The following is a 22,316-nucleotide window of genomic DNA, read 5'->3' on the forward strand; positions in this document are numbered from 1 at the left end:
TGACAACAAAGTCTGTTGGGAGGTCTATGGGGAATAGGCATTCTCAAAAATTGCTGCGGGAGATGCAAAAGGTTGAAATTTGACAAGCTCTAGTAAAATTAGTTATGCATTTACTCTTTATCCTGACAATCTACTTGTAGGAATCTTTCCAGAAGATACTCCTGCAAATCTATGAAAAGATGTATACACAAAGCAATCCATTGTAGCACTATTAGTAATAGCAAAAATACTGAAACAACCCAAATATCCACTGCTAGGGCACTGGTTGAATAAATCCTGCTGCCTCCATAAATGGAGCACCGTGGATCCGTATAAAGGGACGGGGTGTCTCCCACACACTCCTACACTGCAGTGGCATGCTCTCCAGGATCTACTGTCAGGTAATGAAGCACGGTGGAGAAAAATGTGTATAATATTCCACCTGTTATCTAGCAATGCAGGACGCACAAACATGCACACGTGTACACATACATATATGTATATATTTATATTTAAAATTTAGAAGAATAAGTCATAAAATTCTCAATTTTGGTTATTGAGAAGGAGGGAATAGGGACGAGGGAGACAAGCTAGACTTTTAAAAATTTATTTTCTTGTTAAATTTGACTTTGAAACCTTGTAAATATTTTGCATAATTATAAACCAAAATTAAAATTTTAAAAACAATCTCTAAAAACAGAAGTAAAATGAAAAAATGAATCTAATGATATATGTAGTTGGTTGGAACTATTCCAAATGACTCTAAAACACAGTAATTTGACTGCACATGCTTAACAGTATATACTCCAAAGCAAAACCAAACAAACAAAAACTAAAGAAAGATCTTCAACTATTTTCAGTAATATATTATGCTAATACTGTTATTGTTATTTTAAGACTGTATAATGTGGGATAAAGCAAATTAATAATAACGTTTCATTGAGAAACAAGATTTTTGATTGGGAGAAAAGAAATACAGAGGTAATAGCAATAAGGATAAGTAATAAACTTATAGTCCTGAGTTTGAACTGGAGATGTCTCTGCAAAGTCATGATTCTTCTAGCTCACCAAAAAGACCTAGAGGTAGTGAGCAATTCAATAGCACTAAGCACCTCTAGGGCCCAGATGATTGTTTATTAACACAATTTTCCACTAAAGGGAATCAGGGCTTCTTGGAGAAATGGCTGCTTCTAGGTGGGGGGCAGGAAATGTACAGGATAAGCCTGAAACATCTTGTCATACCAAAATTAAAAGTAGCTATCAGAAGCTACTGGGGTCATGTCAAAAGGGCTTAGGAGCCAATTAAATAGTCTCCTTTTGGGTAAAAAGGCAACAATTTGAGCATCAGTAAGGATAATAACCACATAAAATGAAATGCATCAGATATGTTTAAATCCATGCGTTTATAAAGATATTTTTTAGGGCACAGCCCCACAGCCAAGTGGTTAAGTTGGCGCGCTCCACTTCAGGGACCTGGGGTTTTGCTGGTTCAGATCCTGGGCAGGACGTGGCACCACTCATCAGGCCATGCTGAGGCGGCGTCCCACACAGCACAACCAGAGGCACTCACAACTAGAATATATAACTCTGTACTGGAGGGTTTGGGAAGAAGAAAAAAAAAAGAAGATTGGGAACAGATGTTAGCGCAGGTGCCAATCTTTAAAAAAACAAAAAAGATATTTTTTAAATTTGTCATTGATCACCTCTGATTGAAAACAGAAACTAAAAAAAAAAAATCAAGTATTTATCCTTGATTCCTAAAGAGACCATAGCTTAAGATAAATATCAGACGAGGGAAAATTTGCCTTCTAGAAGTATCCCAGTTCATACAAGAAGGAGGAATAATGGAATTAGAACTTCAGCAATTTGCAAAACCTAATGAGACAATGGATCTAGACAAGGCTCATCAATGGCTGCTAACATCGTAAAAAGGAGACAATCAGATATTCTGAACCTCCTGATGAAACACACAACACCTCCCATGAAGCAGTTTTGAAAAAAAAAAAATCAAATCTGAATCTAATCAAGCCTCTAGGTCTAACTTCCAATTTAAAAGATATACAGAGAACAAGGCAACGTGTTGAAGCACAACATGAAGACGCAGTCAGCGAAATCCAGACCGTAGGAAACTACAAGTTAAACAGTGTGGTTTCTGCAACAACAAAACAACAGCAAAGTGCAATTGAAAAAAAAAAAGCAATGGAAGAGGAATCTATATTTTAAAAGAACATTAGAGACATATTAACTAATAGTAAGGTATGGACTTTATTCAGAAACTCCAATTCAAGCCTCAAACTTAAAAAAATATATATTTAAAAAAACCCAAAAAATGTCTAGGACATTCAAGGATGTTTGCTAATATTAAGGAATTATTGTTGGTTTTCTTTGTGTGATGATGGTATTGTGATTATGTTTAAAAAGAAATCTTTGTCTTGGAGATAAGTACTCAACTATACAGATGAAATTTTTTGAAAAATACAATAAAATCAAAGTGTAAGGTAAAAATCTTTTATGGACAAAAGTTATGCTTGAAAAGTCCCTTAAATTGTACATAAAGTACAGAACAGAGTTTACCATCTTTAAATAAATCTAACAGTTTTCCTTTTCCTGTTGGAACATATGAGTGTTTTTTTTGTGCCAAATGAAATAGATGGCATATCTTTAGGAGCCAAATTGTAAAAAAAAGGTGTATCATTAAATTTTAAAACCATAAATAGTGCTGAAAGTACATAGTTGAATTTATAGAAGTGAAATGTGCATCTGTGTGACTCCACCATAGTCAGTGTTAAACAAAGCGTCCTAACCTGGGACACAGCAGTGCATCGCTCATTACTGGACAAGGCACAGCACTTCTAGAGGCAGGGTGGTAAGCGAGGGGGAGGGGGAATGGTTTGAGAACTTGAACCACCGGCACTGAGGGAAAGGAATAGTCAGGGTGAGAGGCAACATTCGGTGTCCAGGCCAGAGAGCAAAACCAGGTCTCAGCTCAGGCCGTCCTGTTGGACAGAAGACATTCACCCATTCATTCATTCACTCGCTCATTTTTTGTTGAATACTATGTGCTAGACACTATGGTAGATGGTGGGGATACAAAGAAGAACACATGCTCCCCACCCTCCATTTGCTCATTGCTGAGTGTGGAGAACAGACGAGTGAATCAGTGATTGCAGGGCAACTTAATCGGTAGCAGTAGGTAGAGAGGTACCCAGGAGGCCATGGGAACCTAAGGGAGGAATTATATAAGGGTGGGCATTATATCATAATTATATAAGTCTGGGAAGACCTTCTATAAGTCTTCTGAGAGGAAGTGATGGTTGAGATGAGCTTTGAAACATGAATAGAAAGTAATGAGGTAAAGGGGAATTTGAGACAGAGGGGATAATGCAGATGAAAGCATTGAAGCATGAAACAGTATTTGAGGACCTATGCATAATGGAGGCCAAAGGTAATCTGTGGAAGGCAGTATCTGAGAAATTCAGACACTTGCCATCCAGGAAATAAACAGATAATAGACTTGGGTCCTGGGTAGAGAAGAGAAAGGGAGGAACCCCCGTCCTGGTGGTAGGTTACTAGAACAGAGTGATGGCAGAAGTCTAGTGATTTAAACTAGGGTTTAGGGTGGGGAAAGACCAGCAGAAGGCTGACGTGCACTATGGAACTAAAGCTGCCTTACTCCTTCATTCAACAAACATTTGCTGAGCACCTACTACGTGTCAGGCACTGGCTAGATGCTGGAAATACAAAAGAGGAGGTAGTCGCTGCCTTCAGCTTGAATACCTCTTACTGCCTCCATGGGTCATAAAAACAGATAGCAGGATGGTTCTTACTATGGGCTTGGTACTGTTGTCAGTGCTTAGGTGTGTTAAGTAGTTTGCCATTTAAAGCTCTGGATATGGATCAAGTGGCTTAACTTGGGGGAAAGTCAGGGTTCAGATTGAAAGCCCAACGTGGTAGGGCCCAGCAGAAAGGGATGGGAAAAATTGTAACCTGTTGAATCCCTGTCTTCACATCGAACTTTGTGCCCAACTTGTGATTGATACAAGTTGGCTCTGGTACTACAGTGTTACTATGAACACAGGCAATCATGGCTGTCTGGGATCTCTATGAGCCTGCCCCATAGACAGATGATGGGCGGATGGAAAACCCCAGCGGCATTGATGTTGTATTTAGAACTAGAAGCTTCCTTTCTACTTATATCTCCCACTTGCTCTTTTTGGATTCTGGCCTGACACTGTTCTTACTGCCCACTGATGGTGATAGAAGTTGGAGTTGTGGCATTGCTCAGGGCTCAGGACTGGCCAACGGCATTTGAATGCTTGCTCTGTCTTGGGGGCATCCCAATCCTGCTGAATGTCCTGGGGATCTTTAGGAGAGGAACTTCTTCTGACTTGCCCTCCCCCTCTCTCCTCTATATCAAAAGCCTAGCCAACCTTTAAAAACTACTTCTTTCATGGAGCATTTCATAATAGCCATCTACTATCATTTATCCATCTATCTATCTACTCATTCAGTCAACAAATATTTATGGAGTACCCACCATGTGATAGACGCTGGGCATACAACAATGAACAGCTAGCTGCGGTCTCTGCCCTTGTGGAGCTTAACTACTCCAGCTATAGGGATCTCCCCTTTACCTGACCTGCTATAGTTCTCTTTGAAGAGTTGGTCCCCCACTACCTCCTCCTGGGACATAGCTTTTCACGCACTTATGACTTGTCTCTCCAGTACAATGATAAGCACAACAAAATCTGAACTGTGTCTGATACTGTTCTGGTATCTGTCACGGGACAGGTCCAGTATGCTACACAGAGAATGTTCAGTCCATACTTTTGATTGAATGTGTGCAGGCACAAATACTCTACCCAGGTAGGAATGGAAAGTTCCTTTGGTGACTGTACTGGGGCTTTGAGACACTGATTCATCCCCTCGCTGGCAGGTCTGCACTGGCCTGTGGGGTGGTAACTGAGAAATGAAATGCTTTCACAACAATCAGATCTAAGAACAAGGAATATTGTGTTAGACTAAAACTGAAAAAAAGAAAAAAGTGAAATATGTTTGAACATCTCTGTTAAGGAACTGTGACTGCAGCTATTTTCTCAGAGTGCCACAGGGGCAGGTGACATACTGCCATGTCACTGGGTACCTACTACAGTCTGAGTGGTTCTGGACCAGAAACTCTCACATGACTCTAAGCTGAGGCAGGGGAACAAGAGTGGGGTGTCTTAGTCTTGATTATCAAAACCATGAAACTCGCCTGTCTTACAGCTCTTTAGAATCTTAGGTATTGGCCGCCACTTCTCACCCGCGAATTTTCATTTTTTTCTAAATTGTGACCAAGGCTGGACTTTAGCAAATTGCAAGTAAAAAAAAAACTTGGGGGTACCCCCAGACTTTATCTTATTCACTCTTCCTCCCCTCTTTCCACCTTAGCAGCACTCCGATTTCACCCATGGTGTGACCAGTCTCTAGAAAGAATCTGATGAATTTATTCACACCAAGGTGTAAAAGACATCTATTGCAGATAGCTGTATTTTAAGTAGGATCAGACCTCATGATAAAGAAACTACCAGTGGAAGTTTAGATATCATCACTTGGGGAGACAGAGGTATGAGAAACCTTTGGGGCAAACATCAAGGGCCTCTGAAATCATACTAATGGTCAACGGCTTGATACATACCCCAGTTCGTTCATTTGCTGCTAACCTTTGTTATCAGGCAGCTCATCTTAAGCTCAAATCTTTTTAAAGGTCAACTTTCTAATTTTCACTATTGAGAAGACATGAGCTATAAACAAAGGGCATGGTTTAAGATAGTTCTTTTTCCTAAATGCCTCTGTTTATAGAGTTTGATCACATGGGTCTTCAATAGAATTGACAAAAATTGTTGAGGTTGTCAAATTTCAAAGCAGTGTTTCTTTTGCTGATTTAAGAGATGAACACATGTCATAGAACGAGTGACTATTCAATTATCTAGTGAACTTAGGGTCAATTCTAATAGTTTGTGTGGATAATGCACGCCAGAAAAGTTGTCACAGTGAGACTGATTATTATTGGCTAGGAGGATAAGCCTGAGTTCATGAGGGGAGTGGTTAATTCTATGGGGATTGGAAATCAGGAAAGACTTCTTAATTTGAAGTCTTGATCCTGAACAAAGGTCACTTTTTCCATTACATCTTTTCTGACTTCCAATCCCCACAGACCTGGGGATCCCTCCCTTCATTCAGATCCTCCACATGTCCTGAATACTACCTCTTCTACTAGACTGTGAGTCCTTCAGGCAGAGATTGGCCCATTCACGTGTATATCCCCAGTGCTTATAAAGTGTCTGGCCCATAGAGGGTGCAAGAAAATATTTGTGAATAGATGAATAAATTCAGCCTCACTTCATTTGGGTGGGTGAACACACCTTTTGTGGACTGAATATAAATCATAGAAACTTTGAATAAGATAACATTAAATCTTTACTGGTCTCACCCACTGAAGGTGCTGGATTACAGACGTACACAGAGGAAGGTTAAGGGTAGGGACCAGGACGCTCCATCAATTTCAGCTGCCCAGATTATAGCTCAGATAAGTCATCAAGTGTGTTTTGACATGCATGGTTTGCCTAAGAGTTGGTCAGAGCTCCAGGAACCTGTGGGGAACACTCCAGATGTGGTTATTTTAGTGAGTATTTCATAAGGTAGATAACTCAGATTTAAAGTTGAACTGTTCTATGCTGTGATTATGAAGAAACTGGGGCAATACTTTATCCTCTTCAAAATAACTGAACTCATCGGCATTGAGATAGTTTCAGTCAAGCAAGGATATTAAAACACCTCCTCTTGCCAAACACAACTTGCAGCATGAACCTAAAGCCAATCTGCTAAGGCACTGAAAATAAACACAGGCGAGCAGACAGACAGACAAACAGCATAAGTTTGTGTGCAGCATAGGTAGTTTGGGAGAGCTAGAGCATTCTGCATCCCAGACAAGTGGCAGAAAGTTACGGGATGTTTTTGCCTCTTGTTGGCAGATGTGGGGCTGCCTGTCCTCCCAGAGCGTAGGACCTGGCCCTTCTTTACTGAGCTAAGCTCATGTCCACTGAAAGCTATTCCTGCCCCACCATGTGAACTTTGGCCTCAGAATAGCCAGCTCCTCCAGAACTATACAAAATTTGCTCCAGTTTCCATTCATGGGATATTCCTCTCCGTCATCCTCACCCTCAATTTGTAGTTGGACTCCCTGTGATGGTGCTAGGAGAGGCAATGCTGGCCACTCCTCTGTCCTTTTGGGTGACAGGGAAAAAGTTGGTGGGAGGAGAGAAAAAGAAACTCCATTCTGGAGAGGGTTTATAGTAGCTTTGAGGTCGGATGAGAGACACCATTGACTGGGTTTTCTCTCTGCCAGGCACTTTATATCTCTACTTTGTTTAGTCCATCAAACAATCTTGTGAGATAAATATTATTCTCTCCATCTTGCAGGTGAGGAAACAGGTTCAGAGGGGTTAAACAGCCCACCAACTCACTCAGCTGCTAGGAGGCTAAGTTCTGATGACTTTACTTCTCTTACTGCTCCCTGTGGGCCCCTCTCTCCGAGTGTTGTGTCCCAAAGGAAAGTTCCCTCAGGCCTTGGTTCTACCATTCCCCCAGGACAACTGAGATGGGGACAGATGAGCCCTGGGCCCCACTGGGACTGGACGAGGTTCAGATCCAGAGCTCGGAGCTCCAGAGAATGACTTCATTCCCCATCTTCGTTCCTCAGCTGGCGTGATGGGGCTTGGCTTAAAGTGATCAAAACAAGATGACAAGGATGATCTCATAGAGAGACCAGCCCTCAGATCCTGGGGTTCTAGTAGGGGCTGCCTTCCACTCACACAGAAACTCCTTCTAAACCAATTTTGTAGAAGTGAAAAGTTTAGTTACTTAATACTAATTGTTATAATGTATTTCTCTTTCCAACAACATACCCTTCCCTGTGCTAGGGAAGCAGTGTCTCATAGTGGCCATTCTTGGCTATCAGGTACTTTCTGAGACACTACTTAGTAACTGAAGGGGAAATAGCATTTAAGAGTTTGTCTGTTGACAACAGCAGCAGGATCATATGAACCTTTATCTCGTGTTTATCCTGGTACAAGATTGTTTAAACAACATGGAAAGAACCACACTGGCCACTGGGACCAGGCAGCAAAGTGGTAACTTAGGTAATAAACTACTTCCAAATTCTTATTTCTGCCTCTCATTAGAACTTTTCTGCCCTGGTTATGTGTATACTTTTAGCTGATATTTAGTGTTACCAGCGAGTTTTTATTTCAATATCCTTAATGTATTCCCACTAGGAAACTATTTTTACTATTTGCTGTAATTGGATTGTTAAAGTTTCCTGTGTAAGAAAATTAGCATTTTTCCCATAGTTAAAAAAAAAAGGAAAACTTTTTTTGAAAATAGAGACCTTAAAGAAGAAACTCAATTCGTGTTCCTGGTTTGTTGCTACTTTTTCTGTCTCATTTTTAAAGTACCCATTACCCAAAGGCCTCTAGAACATGTCCATGTAACAAAATATAGTTAATTAGTTACAGTTATATTTATAGCATTTTTATATTATGTTAAATTATGTGATTAAATATAGTTAAATTATACAAACAATAGTTAAATTAATTACAGAAGTTAGAATATAAAATCCTCATGAAAGAGAAAGAAGCCAGAGAAATAGGGTGTTGGAGAAGCCCTAAACCCTGTCGATCAAGAAGCGGGAGTGGAATGAGCTGATGAGAATCTTTAGAGATATCGTTTTTTCTTCCTGAAAAGCCAGTGAGAGCAGGTAAGAAGGGGCTATTGAGAGCCCTGGGGTGTTGTGCCAGGAGTAAGGGCAACCTGGTATCATGGGCCAAGATGCCACTCAACAAGCATTTGTTGATTTCATTGAGAGGGATGAAATCTACCAGTGCTCAAGTTTTGAATCATAAACTTGTTGCTTTGGAACAATAGTTTGAATTGCCCTTGGATGCAACAAAGGAAATGCAGCCTTTGCAGGGCAAGCTAATGTGAAGGAGACGGTTAGTAATTAGACCACTCTGAGACAGTTCTCATTACACAGAGCTCTTATTTTGACGCAAATCAATGCATCACACTTCCCCTTTAAACTTTCTCCATTTCCTTCCTATGCAGACCAAATCATAGCATGACCTTTAACAGTCTCTCAGTCTGAAATTCCGCCTTCCTTGGCTTGGCTGAGCTCTGTTGTGTGGCTACTCTGTAATGATAATGTATTGATGTTGGCTCCTAGAATAATGACGATTTCACTATGACACTGACTATTGTAACCAAAGAATTATTTGAAACAACTTTTTTGAAAGGAGTCCAATTGGAGAGGACATTCTTCCCAGTTTGGAACTAATAGTCTTGAAAGGAGACTATAGATGTTACATTTGATCCTGGGAATTCTTTAGATGATGAAGGCTCATTGCTAGAGCCACAGATGGCCTATTTGAGGGAGTCTTTTCCCCAGCCCATCCCCTGCCACACACACAAGCGGGCACATACACACTGCACAGATACACACTTAGATTGCAGTGAGAGTGGTTCACCCTTTTCCAGAAATACTTGCCTCTTGCCTTCTATCATCATGTCTATATCTACTTTTTCTAGATTCAAACTCAAGAATTGTGTAGGGGAGGAAGACAATTCCTCTACCCTCTAGGTCCTTCTGTCTGGTCTAAGAATTAAATTGACATGAGACAGAGTAATGGGATAAAATCAAAGCTTAATAGCATGTATACATGAGAGAAACTCAGGAAAACTGAGTAACTTGCCAAAATGGCAGAAGCCACTACCTTAAATAGCATCTTCGGGTAAGGACAAAGGAGGATATTGGGGGTAGTGGTTTGGGACTTCAAAGAAGAGGAAAGTCATTCACATGGAGATGGTAAAGCAAATGCTTGGTAAACAAATGTTTGCTGGACCATCTATAGACAATGGGACCCAGGAAAGAGAACTTTGATAAAAATAGGCTTAGCAAGGATCCTCCCAGTCTACCACACCCAGAGTTATCTATGGTGGTGGCTCCTTCCTAGGATAGGCTTTCTATCTTAAATTATCTTAGATAGTTGGAGGAAGGTCAAAGTTTCCTTCAAAGTCTTTTGTTCTTAAAAATAATCAAGCCATGGGGCAGGCCTGGTGGCAGAGCAGTTAAGTTTGCATATTCTGCTTCAGCACCCTGGGGTTTGCTGGTTGGGATCCCGAGTATGGACCTACACCTTGCTTGTCAAGCCATGCTGTGGCAGGTGTCCCACATATAAAGTAGAGGAAGATGGACATGGATGTTAGCTCAGGGCCAGGCTTCCTCAGCAAAAAGAGGAGGATTGGTGGCAGATGTTAGCTCAGGGCTAATCTTCCTCAAAAAATAAAAAAAAAATAAAAAATAATCAAGCCAAAGAGACACATTTTGGGGTGGCAAATTCTGATCTCCCACAATTGCTTGCTCTATAAATGTTCCCTGGCCTTCTCTCTCCCCATGCACTGGACCTACTCTACTGCTAGCGGAGCTGATGATGGACATTTCTTCCCAAATCTTTGTTCAGTGATTTTGGTGACTCAAAATTGACCACACCGGGAGTATTTATACCAAGGAAATCAGTAAATGGTAGAAACAAGCACTTTTCTCCTGAAGAGTTAGTTTTTATACATTTACCAGCACCCTACTGGATACAACCCAGTTGGTTATTCACACAGAGAGAAAACACTCTGTGCTGGTAGAACAAGGATGATAATATGAGCTAAAATGGACTGCTAGGATAACTATGTGCTCCTTTCAAGTTGCAGTTGTGTCACACAAGGACACACACACACCCTCAAATCTTTTCTATTAATTCCCGTCCTCTGTGTCTTTCTATATTCAACTATGGAGTTTTTAACCTGGAGGGCAACAGCTTCTGTTTTGGCAACGTTGGAGGCAGCAAATGCTCCATAGAAAAGACGCTCCAGGAACGCAGAAAGATAAGTTGACAGTGAGGAAAGCTAAAATGTTGGGTTGTGGGGAGTGTCCAGGAGGTAGGGAGGGGTTGGCAGTTGGGAGCCCTAACTAGCCAGGTCAGAAAAACTCAACTATCTGATTTGTTTGACCTTTCTGTGGCTAACAGACCCAAGCCACACAAAGCTGAGAATCTTTCGAGATGGAGGGTTTCTAATCTGTGTTTTGTTATTAGCTTTGCTTCCTTAGCTAAATGGAAGATTGAGACTAGGACTGAGTGTGTGTGTCGAGGGGGAGGGGCAGGCAGCTGACAGAGAGGTGGCAGCAAAGCTTTCTGGGAGCTAAGCCATAATTAAGAGATAGGACAAATGTCAAATTTCAACAAGTGAAGCTCGGGAGAATTATCCGGATATGTTTATATCCCACATCAAAACACAGGACTAATCCTCAAACAGGGAGCTGATAGCAGATACCAGGAACTCACCCTTTATGGCTGAGATTCTCGAACTAAGGAATTTAAAGCCAAGCTAATACCATTTGAAAGGTGATGAAAGTTAGGACTTCGATGAAATGTACTTGATTTAAGACACGTAAACTATTGCCAAGTGAATTCTGACGAGACTTCCCCAAAGCCTCCAGGTAAAAAAAAAATGAAAGAGGGACTAAAACCAAGTAAAATTTCAAATATAATTGAAGATTGCCATTAAAACTGATGTGTTCCTAATGAACTCAACATCGGAGTCGGACGTGATAGAGGTTGGTATTTCTACTAAAAACAAAATTCTATGAGCAATGCATGGTCCTTAGGCGTATTTATTTTCAAAGCTAAAAGAGTTGTTTGTCTGTTTTCCTTTATTCCCTGTTCTTAAAGCCAATTAGTCATGAGTGTGTCTCCTGCTGTCCTGTTCTGTGGTGTTTGCTTTCAGTCTGATAGTGGAGCTCTGGCTCTGGGGAGGAGGTCAGGGGGCAATCTACTTCCCAGAACTAGCTTTAAAATGCTTTTCTTTCCCCTCGGTTTGTGGTTATCATGAGCAGGGTCACAGACAGGGTTATGTTTTTGAGAAATGCATTCTTTTGTTCCCAAGCTGGTGCTACCTATGAACTAACCATCTAGCCTTGAGGGAGAGGTCCAAGACATTACACATTCTTGAGCGGGGCTCTCAGGAGGGAGGGGAAGGTACTGTGGCAGTCCTTGAGAAAGCAGCATGTCCTTTGGGTGCCCCTGAGTCTCCCCTCCTCATCACCCTGTGAGCCGGGCCCTCCGGAAACAGCTCACAGGGTTGACAGCCAGCTCCCTCTCTTTGGACCCAGAGGATCCCAGAGCTACAGGCTCTCAGTGTGTCTACAGCGTTTATCTCTACCAGCTCTTTCTAGTACATTCTTTCTGCGCTCGGCCTGCAACCACAAAGGGGTATTATTAAAAACACAAAAGCAAAGTAGATAAGAAACTTAATACGCCAATTAAAATACCACGCAGAAACCAGAAGAAATCAGACTCACAATTCCTTGAACACAGACAGCCCCAGAGGAACTCCGGAAAGTGCTACCCAGGCTAACAGGAACATCTTGTAGTAATCCCAATGCATGCACTCCCTTAGAGCTGAGATACGTACCTCTGGGCTGGAGGGAGGTTTTGCACTGAGTTATTTGGCATTCCCAACTTCCACATATTGGTACCTCTACAATTGCTTATGAATATTCATAATAATAATAGCTACCATTGAGTATGGGCCACAAACCATTAGATGATTTATATATTTTATTTTATTTATTTTCATAAGAAGCCTACAAGATAGGCATTAACATCCTCATTTTACAGACAAAGAAGTTAAAGTTTACAAAATTGAAAATGATTTATTAATTTCCTTACTTTTTGCCAGGTACTACACTAAGGGCTTCCCACAAAAGACTTCATTTATGCTTACTGATTTTATACTTACCAAGTGCCAAGTACCGTTCTAAGGGCTTTGCACATATTAACTGACTTAATCCTCCCAACAGCCCCACAAGGTAGGTGCCATCATGTCCACTTTTCAGACGGGGAAGCTGAGGCAGAAAAGTTAAGGGCCTTCTCCCCGTAAGCGGCAGAGACAGGAGCTGAGCCCAAGCAGTCTGGCTTCGCAGTCCATGCACCTAAACCACTTGGCGATGCTGCCTTTTCTCCCAGCTGCCCTGTCAGGTGGGTGCGTATTGTTATACACATTTTTGGACAAGAGCTCTTATCCAAGAATTCTCAGCCAGAAGAGCAGAACTTTGAAGCTACATCTCTGGGACCCCCAAGACCTTGTTTTACGTGGCCTGCTGTCTATCCATACTGAATGGGGATCAGACAGTTCAGCCCACTCAATTGAATTCTAGAGCTTTGGGGGTATGAAAAGCTTTACTTACTACGTGTTCACCAGAATGAAGAACTCTGTTCCTAGCGTATAGTCAGCAAACGTTCTTGGCTAATTCTGGGCATTAACAGAACGCTACTTATGAAGGGACAGAGTGCACATAGGGGTCAGGTGGCCACTAAGATATTTCTTTTGGTTCTTATCCAAATTGTAACATTATGGAACTCTTTGCAAAATAGGGCTTGTATAAATATTGTGAACATTGTGCCAGATACTGCTTATCTCTGTCATTTGGTTATATTTTATTATTATATTTTATACATTGTAGCCAGTAAGATATGAAGAGAGCATTTTAATATTGTTTTTGGTGTGTGTGTGTATATATATATACACACTTGTATATACACACACACACACACACACACACACGAAGTTAGTATTCCTGAAATTCCTGAAAATTTACAGTGGAAAAAAAGTTCATGAGAGGTGCTAAACGTAGGTAGAATGCTATTTTTACCTAAGGGATGGTTTAAATGTAAATAGTTTTTATAAAACAAAGAATATTTTAGGACACAAAACGATCTCAGAAAGATGATTTCTACAAGGCCCCAACAGTCCCCATCTCCTGGTGTTCATGTCCTCCCCTTGAGTGTAAGTTGGACATATTGACTCACTTCTAAGGAACAGGGTGCAGTGGAAGTGAGGGAATGTCACTTGCAAGAATAAATTATAAAAAGACTGTGGTTTCCATCTTGGATGTTCTCTCTCACTCTCTTAATTACTCCCTCAGGGAAGCCAGCTGCCATGTTGTGAGTGCCTTATGGAGAAGTCCTCATGGCAAGACATTTAGGTCTCCAGTCAACAGCCACCTGAGTGAGACTGGAGATGGTGGCAGCCCCCAGCTGGCACCTGAGAGACTCTGAGTCAGAAGCACTCAGTTAAGCCACACCCAGATTCTTGACTCATAGAACTTGTGAGATAATAAATGTTTGTTGTTTTAAGCAACTGAGTTTGGGTGGTAATTGGTTTAGCAGCAATGGATAATCAACAGAGCAAGAAAAGAAAAGCGCACAGGCTTTGGAGTCAAGCAGAACTTCACTAAAGCCTAACTGGACGAATATGACTGTGCAACAGTGGACACTATCAATGGACAATTTAACCCCCTCGAGCCTCCACTTCCTCAACCGTGAAACTGTGATAACAGTAATTACCTTGCAGGATTGTTCTCATTGTTAAATTGAATAGCATATAGTAAGTGACTAGCGAAAGGCCTAAGATACCTTGGGTGCTAATCTAATACTTCATTTCTCTTTCCTCTCGCTTGGTGCTCCCTTTAATCCTTTCTCTCTTCTTTTGTGCCGTTTATTGAGCAAGGAGGTATTTGAAATAATAGTGAAAGTGGAAAATTTTGAGACCAACGGCGTTTAAGGAGACAGGATATAATGGAATGTCAAATATAAAGAAGCTATCACTTGATCTGAGGTGAGGAGACAAGGGAGAGGTACAGGAAAGGAAGAGAAGTCACCCCTAAAGATACATTTCTTGCCAACAGGTTTGTTTTTCTGATTTCATTACAGGGAGCGGATGTAAAGATATGCAGGTGTTTAGTTACCTCTCCCCGAAAAACGGATATTCCCAGAATGATGAATAAAAGATGGTCTTAATTTGCTGTGACTTTTCCCATGGTGTAATATACACAATGTCTTCTACCAACAGTTTCTGAAGCTAACTAATGTTACTCTTTTTCCAAGGAAGAATAAAACCAAAGAGCATAAGGAGGCTCAGCAGCCTTTGGCAGCTCCCATAGGATGTGCAGTAGCCCCAGGTACTCAGCTGAGCAGGATCTAATATCTGAAATCAAACAAAAGCATTTATTAAATTCAAGAACTTGGGGGCTAGGTTGTTCAGAGCCCTTACTTTACAGATAAGGAAGCTGAGACCTGTGAGGTCTCTCAAGCTTGAGAAGGCAGTGGAAGAATGGGCGAACCTGGGGGCAGTGGCACGTGGATTCTCCTCTTTCTGTGGATGTGAAGAGTGTTTTCCTGGGCCAGGAAGGACTTTTTGGAAGAGACTAGTTTGAGTTGGGAATTGAAAGGTTGATGTGAAGAGGTAAGATGAGAAACACCCTAGGGCAGTAGAACCCAAATGGGACAATCCTAGAGCCATTTGTAGCCAATTACAAATTGAGGACAGGTATAAAACAAAGAAGAAAACAAGACAAGAGGATAAACGTTTGAACTCCAAGTGGACAATGGCAAGAAAGGGAGCCAGTGGAGACCTTTCATAAGGCAAACCAAAGAAAAGAAGGGTATTTGTCAGGACCAAGGAAAATGGTAGGTTTGTCAGCAGTGAGGAAGGTAAGGGAATTAGAGGATGAGTAGGGGGAAGAGGAGGAGAAGGGGGAGAGGGAAATGAGGCAGGGGAGAAAGAGAGAGAGAAGGGAAAGGATTATAACGGCAGCTAACGTTTACTGGGTGCTGCCACATGCCAGCCATTCTTCTAAGGCACAGTGTTTACGTCCACATTTAGTTGTTTAATTCTTACAACAGGTCTATGAGGCTGACAGCAGGCCAGATAGTTTCAGGCTCCAAGAATTGGTGATGATCATGGTCTGAGAAATACAGAAGCCCTGTGATGTTAATTAAAGGAGAAAAGGGTTGAGCTCAGAGCCAGACAGAGCCGGGTTCAAATCCTAGCTCTACTACTTCTGCCCAGATCGGCCCAGTAGGGCACCTTTAGGCAAACAGCTTAAACCTCCCGACACTCAGTGATCAGTTTTATTTTCATCTTTAATTGAAATTTTGTGTACAGTATGGCCTATGCTAAAGAGCACTAGCAATGGAATGATGAGGACTGCCTGCTGGTCCCATGTCTGTCATTCATTTGCCATGTGACCTTGAACCTCAGTATCAGCATCTCTGAAGTTAAAAGAGAGGAAGAAATGATCCTAAGATTCATTCTAGTGAAAAAACCATTAAATCAGTTAATGTCTTTTATCTTTTTCCCCCTGAGCTGAGCCTTCTATTCAGGTGTTTCTGAACCAGGAACAAATAGACATAACGTTATGCTATAATTTATAGCACATAAAGTCTGCTTTTGATATAAAATCTGACTTTAGAAGGAGAAGTCATGACAGTCTGTAGCAGTGGGAACAGAAAGTGGTGGCAAGGGGGCTTAAATAAAACTAAAGCCTCATACTCCTCTGTGTGAAGTCGATAGATAATGCTTAGAACTGAAAAATGGAGGCATGGCAATACGAGAATGTTATCGAGAGAGAAGGAGGTGAATAGCAAAAGAATCGACTGAAGACTTAAAAATGATTGAGTCTGGAGAAAACGAGGGCTGTTGTTCTTTATAACAAGACTATTAGACATATCAACTCTTCGAAATACATGCTTTTAAAACTGTTAAAATAAAAATCGAAATTGAATAAATACATTCTCTCGAGAAAACAAAAACATAAAAACCTCGTAGGTGAGGGAGCTGAAGCTTTGGTGGGTGTGCGGGCAGAAATCAGATGAGGCTAATGTTAGTGGGTAAGGGATAAGTCCTTGTGAACACTGTAAGCCGTGATAAGAATTTTTGTCTTTATTGTGAAATATGTGGAAAACCCCACAAATAATTTAAGCAAAGATGTGACATGATCAGATTTGCATTTTGAAAATAAAAATCTGGCTCCCCGATAAGACTAGAAACTCCGTAAGAAGAAGGACCAAGACACTTACTGTAACCCTAGCATCTAGAGGCAGGGCCTGATAAACAATGGCTGTCCATAAATAACTGATGAATGAATGCAAGCCCATTTCCTTCCCGGTGTCTCAGTTTCCTCATCTGTATAATGGGGAGAATAAATCTGCTTCTTCACCGTCTGCTCTTTTTTTTTTTACCTACTCCCAGGAACATCGGGAGGACAAATGATGTAATAAGTCTAAAATATCTTGAGCATTTTACAAAGCATCACTCTTTAAAAGGATGGTAACAAAAATATTCTGGTAAATTCAGAAGTAGCACATCTGTAAATTAAATTAATTTACTGCTCTAGTTTATAATAGTAGAAGAATTATCCTGAATGAAACAGGGAGGGACTGAGAGTCCACCTCAGAATGGGAAGGTCTTTGAAAACCTGATTCCTGAAATTGTTTTTCTAGTTGCATTTAAAGATGTTTAGACTGAAACAAATATTTTCTTCTTGGGAGCACACTATAAATGCAGCCTAGTCAATATGTCAGGGTGTGTGTGTGTGTATATATATATGTCGCATGTTTATAATATTAGTGTAGTTTGTAGAAAAATTCATGTGAGCAGCAGGAGTTTGTCATAAGCAACAAAATCTTTTATGTGGATTCTTTTCTCTTCTTTCCAAGGTAATTTCTCAGGATTCTTTCCACAACTCAGTTCAGTTCCAGACTCAAGAGAGTCCCTGCTTCTAGTTTTTTCCCCAGCCGCTCCTGTCTTCCTCCCCTTTACCACAGCATACCGAGAGTGAAGAGCGGGCCATTGCTGGAGGGCTATTTGCTAATTAAATAAGGACTTTTGGCATCAGTAGTCTTTTGCAGCTTGGCAGTTCAGGAAGAATTGGGGGAAACATTCCCATCCTGTATTATTAGTGACTCTGGATTCAGGTGATTACAGGACAGAAAAGTTCATAGAAATATTAAAGTTCCTTTGGGAGGTTACTGTTGACAGGGCCAACCTCATACCCAGGAGGCCAGGGGTCTACCATGAGGTGTAATTTGAAGTGTGTCAAAGGCCTCTCCTGCCTCATTCTGTATCTCACTGCCAGAGCTGGATAATTTTAGCCTAAAGTTTGCCCTGTGCCTTTGTGGCACCCAAATGTTCTCACTTTGCCTTGATATTGCCAGACACTCAAGAACTGAACAGTCAATTCACTGCAGTAGCTCTAACCCCTCTCTCAGTCTCCCTCTGCATTTGTCTTTCTCTCTGCCTCACTCATTCTGTCTTACAAATATGAGAAAAATTTCTCATGTGTTAAGTAAAAGATAAATTCTATCAGCCTTTTATCCAACTTGTAGAGGAACAAAAGAAGTGAAAGACTTGTGTACTGGAAACTACAAAACATCATTGAAAGACAGTAAAGACTTAAATAAATGGAAAGACAGCCTATGTGCCTGGATCAGGAGGTTAATATTGTTACGATATCGATACTCCCCAAACTGATGTACAAGTTCAACATGATCCCTATTAAAATCCCAGCTGCTTTTTTGGGTAGAAATTAATAAGTTGATCCTAAAATTTATATGAAAATCAAAGGACCCAGAATAGCCAAAACAATCTTAGAAAAGAACATAGCTGGACTGCTAACACTTCCCAACCTGAAACCTTACCAGGGAGCTGTAGTAGAAAACAGTGTGATATTGGCATAAGGATAGATGTATAGATAAATGGAATCAAACTAGTGGTCCAGAAATAAACCTTTACATTTATGGTCAATTGAGTTTCAACAAGGGTGCCAAAACAATCCAATGTGGAAAGAATGATCAACAAATGGTGTTGAGACAATTAGATATTTACATGCAATGAATGAAGTTGAATCCCTACCTTAAACCATATATAAGAATTAACTCAAAATGGATCACAGACCTAAATGTAAGAGCTAAAACTGTAGAAGAAAACATAGCTGTAAATCTCTGACTTGGATTATATACTGGTTTCTTAGATAGGACATCCAAAGCACAAGCACAAAAAAATAAATACATTGGATTTCATCAAAATTAAAAACTTTTGTACTTCAAAGGATACCATCAAGAAAGTAAAAGACAACCCCGAGAACAGGAGAAAATATTTGCAAATCATATATCTGTTAAGGGATTTGTATCCAGTATCAATAAAGAACCCTTATCATTCAACAGTAAAAGACAAATAATCTAATTACAAATTGAATTTGAATAGAAATGTCAGGTACAAATGGCCAGTGAACTCATAAAAAGATGCCCAACATCATCAGTCGTTAGGAAAATGCAAATCAAACTGCAGTGAGATACCACTTCTTACCCACTAGGATGGCTACAATTGAAAAGAGAGACAGTAACAAGTATAGACTAGTACGTAGAGAAAGTAAAACTCTCATAGAAGGAATCCATTACAGGAATTCCACTCCTAGGTAAATACCCAGGTGAACTGAAAGCATCAACACAAAAACCTGTACACAAATGTTCCTAGTGGCATTGTTCATAATAGCCAAGAAGTGGAAATAACTCAAATGCCTATCAACTGATGAACGGATACACAAAATGGTATATCCATACAACGAATGTACAAAGTGTTGTAGCCATACAATGGATTATTCAGCCATAAAAAGGGATGAAGTATTGATACATGTTACAATATAGATGAACCTTGAAAATATTACACTAAGTGAAAAAAGCCAGACACAAAAAGCCACATATTGTATGATTTCATTTACATGAAATGTTCAGAATAGGCAAATCCATAGAGACAGAAAGTAGATTAGTGGTTGCCAGGGGCTGGAGGGGGCGGCGCAAAATGGGGAGTGATCGCTAACAGGTATGGAGTTTCTTTCTGGGGTAATAAAATGTTCTGGAATTAAACAGTGATGGTCATAAAATCTTTTGAATATATTCAAAACCACTGAATTGTACACATTAAAATTTTATAGTATGTAGTTCTATCTCAAAACAAATTTGTAAAGAATACTGTTACAAAGAATGCCTAAAAACTGCAGCTAACATTTATTAAGCCCTTACTATGTCTGAGGCTAAAACTAACATTGGTTAAAACTCTGTAGAGTAAAATTTGTTACTGGGGAAAAACTAATGGAAAAATCAAATCTGTCAGACAAAATTTACATCTGTAAATTTGACACTAGGAAGAAGTCACCAAAAAAAAAAAAAATGACGGAAGCCATAATCAGAAAAAAGAAATACGAACAAAAACAAATTAGCAAGTCAAATCTTTAGTAAATATTTAAATAAAAAATACTTTATCCTATTAAAAATACTTTCAATAATAAAAGAATGATGGAAAATTTTGAAATGGCTTAACAATACTTATATGAAATTGTCTTCATAGAGTTTACAATGGAAAATGCTTTCCTTATAAAAATTTGTTAGTGTCTCCATTTTACTCAGTCTCTTCTTTGAATTTGTCCTTGGGTGTCCTGTACAAATCAGCCAGGGAGTCAATTGTAGACAAAAATCGGCCACCTAATACTGCCATGTAGGCATTAATTGACTCACCCATGCAACAAACATTTGTTGAGGACCTACTATGTGTCAGACATCATGTCAACAATAAATGGCTACATGCTACCTATAAGTTGATTGAGACATAGTCCATGCACTTAGAAACAACCTGGTACAGTGTAGAGACAGGCATGTAAATTGTTAATTGCAGAACAATAAGTGTGGGGATAGAGATAAGCCCAGGTTATCACGGGTATACCAGCAAGAAGCACCTGACATGGCTTAGTATAGAAAATCTAGTTAAGAGAGCCACGGTTGTCTTTCAGGTACTTCCCCAATAAAGCTGTTTAAATTCTGAGATGCTAAGATTTTTTTTTAAAAAAACTTTGTATTTTGAGATAATTTTAGATTAACATGCAATTGTAAGAAATAACACAGAGAGAAGCTGTGTACCCTTTACCCAGTGTTTTAATCTGCTCAGGCTGCCATAACAAAATGCCACAGGCTGAGTGGCTTAAACAACAGGAATGTATTTCCCCACATTCTGAAGGTTAGAAGTCCAAGATCAAGCTGTCAGCAGGGTTGGTTTCCCCTGAGCCTCTCTCCTCGGCTGGCGGATGGCCGCCTTCTTGCTGCATCCTCACATGGGCTTTCCTCTGTGCCTGTGCACCCATGGTGTCGCTTCCTCTTCTAATAAGGACATCAGTCTGATTGGATTAGTTCCCCACCGTACGACCTCATTTAACCCTATTACCTTTGTAAAGGCCCTATCTCCAAATACAGTCACATCGGGGGCGTTAGAGCTTCAACATAGGGACTTAGGGGACACAACTCAGTCCATAACACTCAGTTTTCCCCAATGATAACATCTTGGAAAACTGTAGTATGCTATCACAACCGGGATATTGACGTTGATACAGTCAAGACAGCAGACCATTTCCATCACCACAAGGATCCTTCAGGTTGCCCTTTATAGCCACACCCACTTCTCCCACCCGCACCCCATCCTCAACCCCACAACCACTAATCTAGTTTCCATTTCTTTACTTTTGCCATTTCAAGAATGTTATACAAATGAAATCACATGATTCGTAACCTTTTGGTTTTGGCTTTTTTTAGTCAGCATTTTTCTCTGGAGGTTCCTTCAGGTTGCTGTGTCTACCAATAATTCATTCCTTTTTGTTGTCAAATAGTAGTCCATGGCACGGAGGGAGCGCATTTTGTTTAACCATTCACCTGTTGAAAGATATCCAGGTTTTTGCAGTTTTTGACTGGCACAAAGTTACTATGAAGATTTACATATAGGTTTTGTAGGAAAATAAGTTTTCGTTTCTCTGGAGTAAACGCCCAGAGCACAGTTGCCGGCTTACATGATGGGAGCTGAATGTCGAGTTTTTAAGAAACTGTCAAACTGTTTTCCAGAGCAACTGTGCCATTTTCATACTCACCAGCAATGTAGGAGTGATCCAGTTTCTCCACGTCTTTGCCATTATTTGGTGTTGCCACTATTTTTTATTTCAGTCATTCTGATAGGTGTGTGGTTAGTGATATCTAATTGTGGTTTTAATTTGCATTTCTCTAATGACTAATGATGCTGAACAACTTTTCATGTGCTTATTTGTCATCTGTATACCTTCAGTGAAATGTCTTTTATCTATTTTCTAATTAGATTGACTTTTCACTGTTGAGTTTTGAGAGTTCTTTATATATTCTAGATACTAGTGTTATATTAGATATGTACTTTGCAAATATTTCCTCCCAGTCTGTAGCTTGTCTTTTTATCCTCTTCACAAGGTATTTTGCAGAGCCAATGTTTTTAATTTTGATGAAATCCATTTTATCAATTTTTCCTTTTATGGACTGTGCTTTTGGTGGCAAGTCTAAGAACTTGGC

The 22,316-nt window shown here is 40.3% G+C and overlaps 1 protein-coding gene and 1 long non-coding RNA gene across 2 annotated transcripts in view; one reads left to right on the forward strand and one right to left on the reverse strand.

Moving 5' to 3' along the window:
- Positions 1–12,504, reverse strand: part of NGF (nerve growth factor) — a 122,516-nt gene extending 110,012 nt beyond the window's left edge. The window contains exon 1 of the mRNA XM_046645170.1: positions 12,425–12,504. The gene's annotated coding sequence lies outside the window, so the exon portion shown is untranslated. The remainder of the gene's footprint in view (positions 1–12,424) is intronic.
- LOC124229772 (uncharacterized) lies at positions 11,344–14,261 on the forward strand. Its single transcript, XR_006885985.1, has 2 exons — positions 11,344–11,680; positions 14,051–14,261. It is a non-coding gene; the product is annotated as an uncharacterized LOC124229772 (long non-coding RNA).
- The last annotated feature ends 8,055 nt before the right edge of the window (positions 14,262–22,316 follow it).

Source organism: Equus quagga, chromosome 18, assembly GCF_021613505.1.
Source record: "Equus quagga isolate Etosha38 chromosome 18, UCLA_HA_Equagga_1.0, whole genome shotgun sequence".
Taxonomy (NCBI): Eukaryota; Metazoa; Chordata; class Mammalia; order Perissodactyla; family Equidae; genus Equus; species Equus quagga.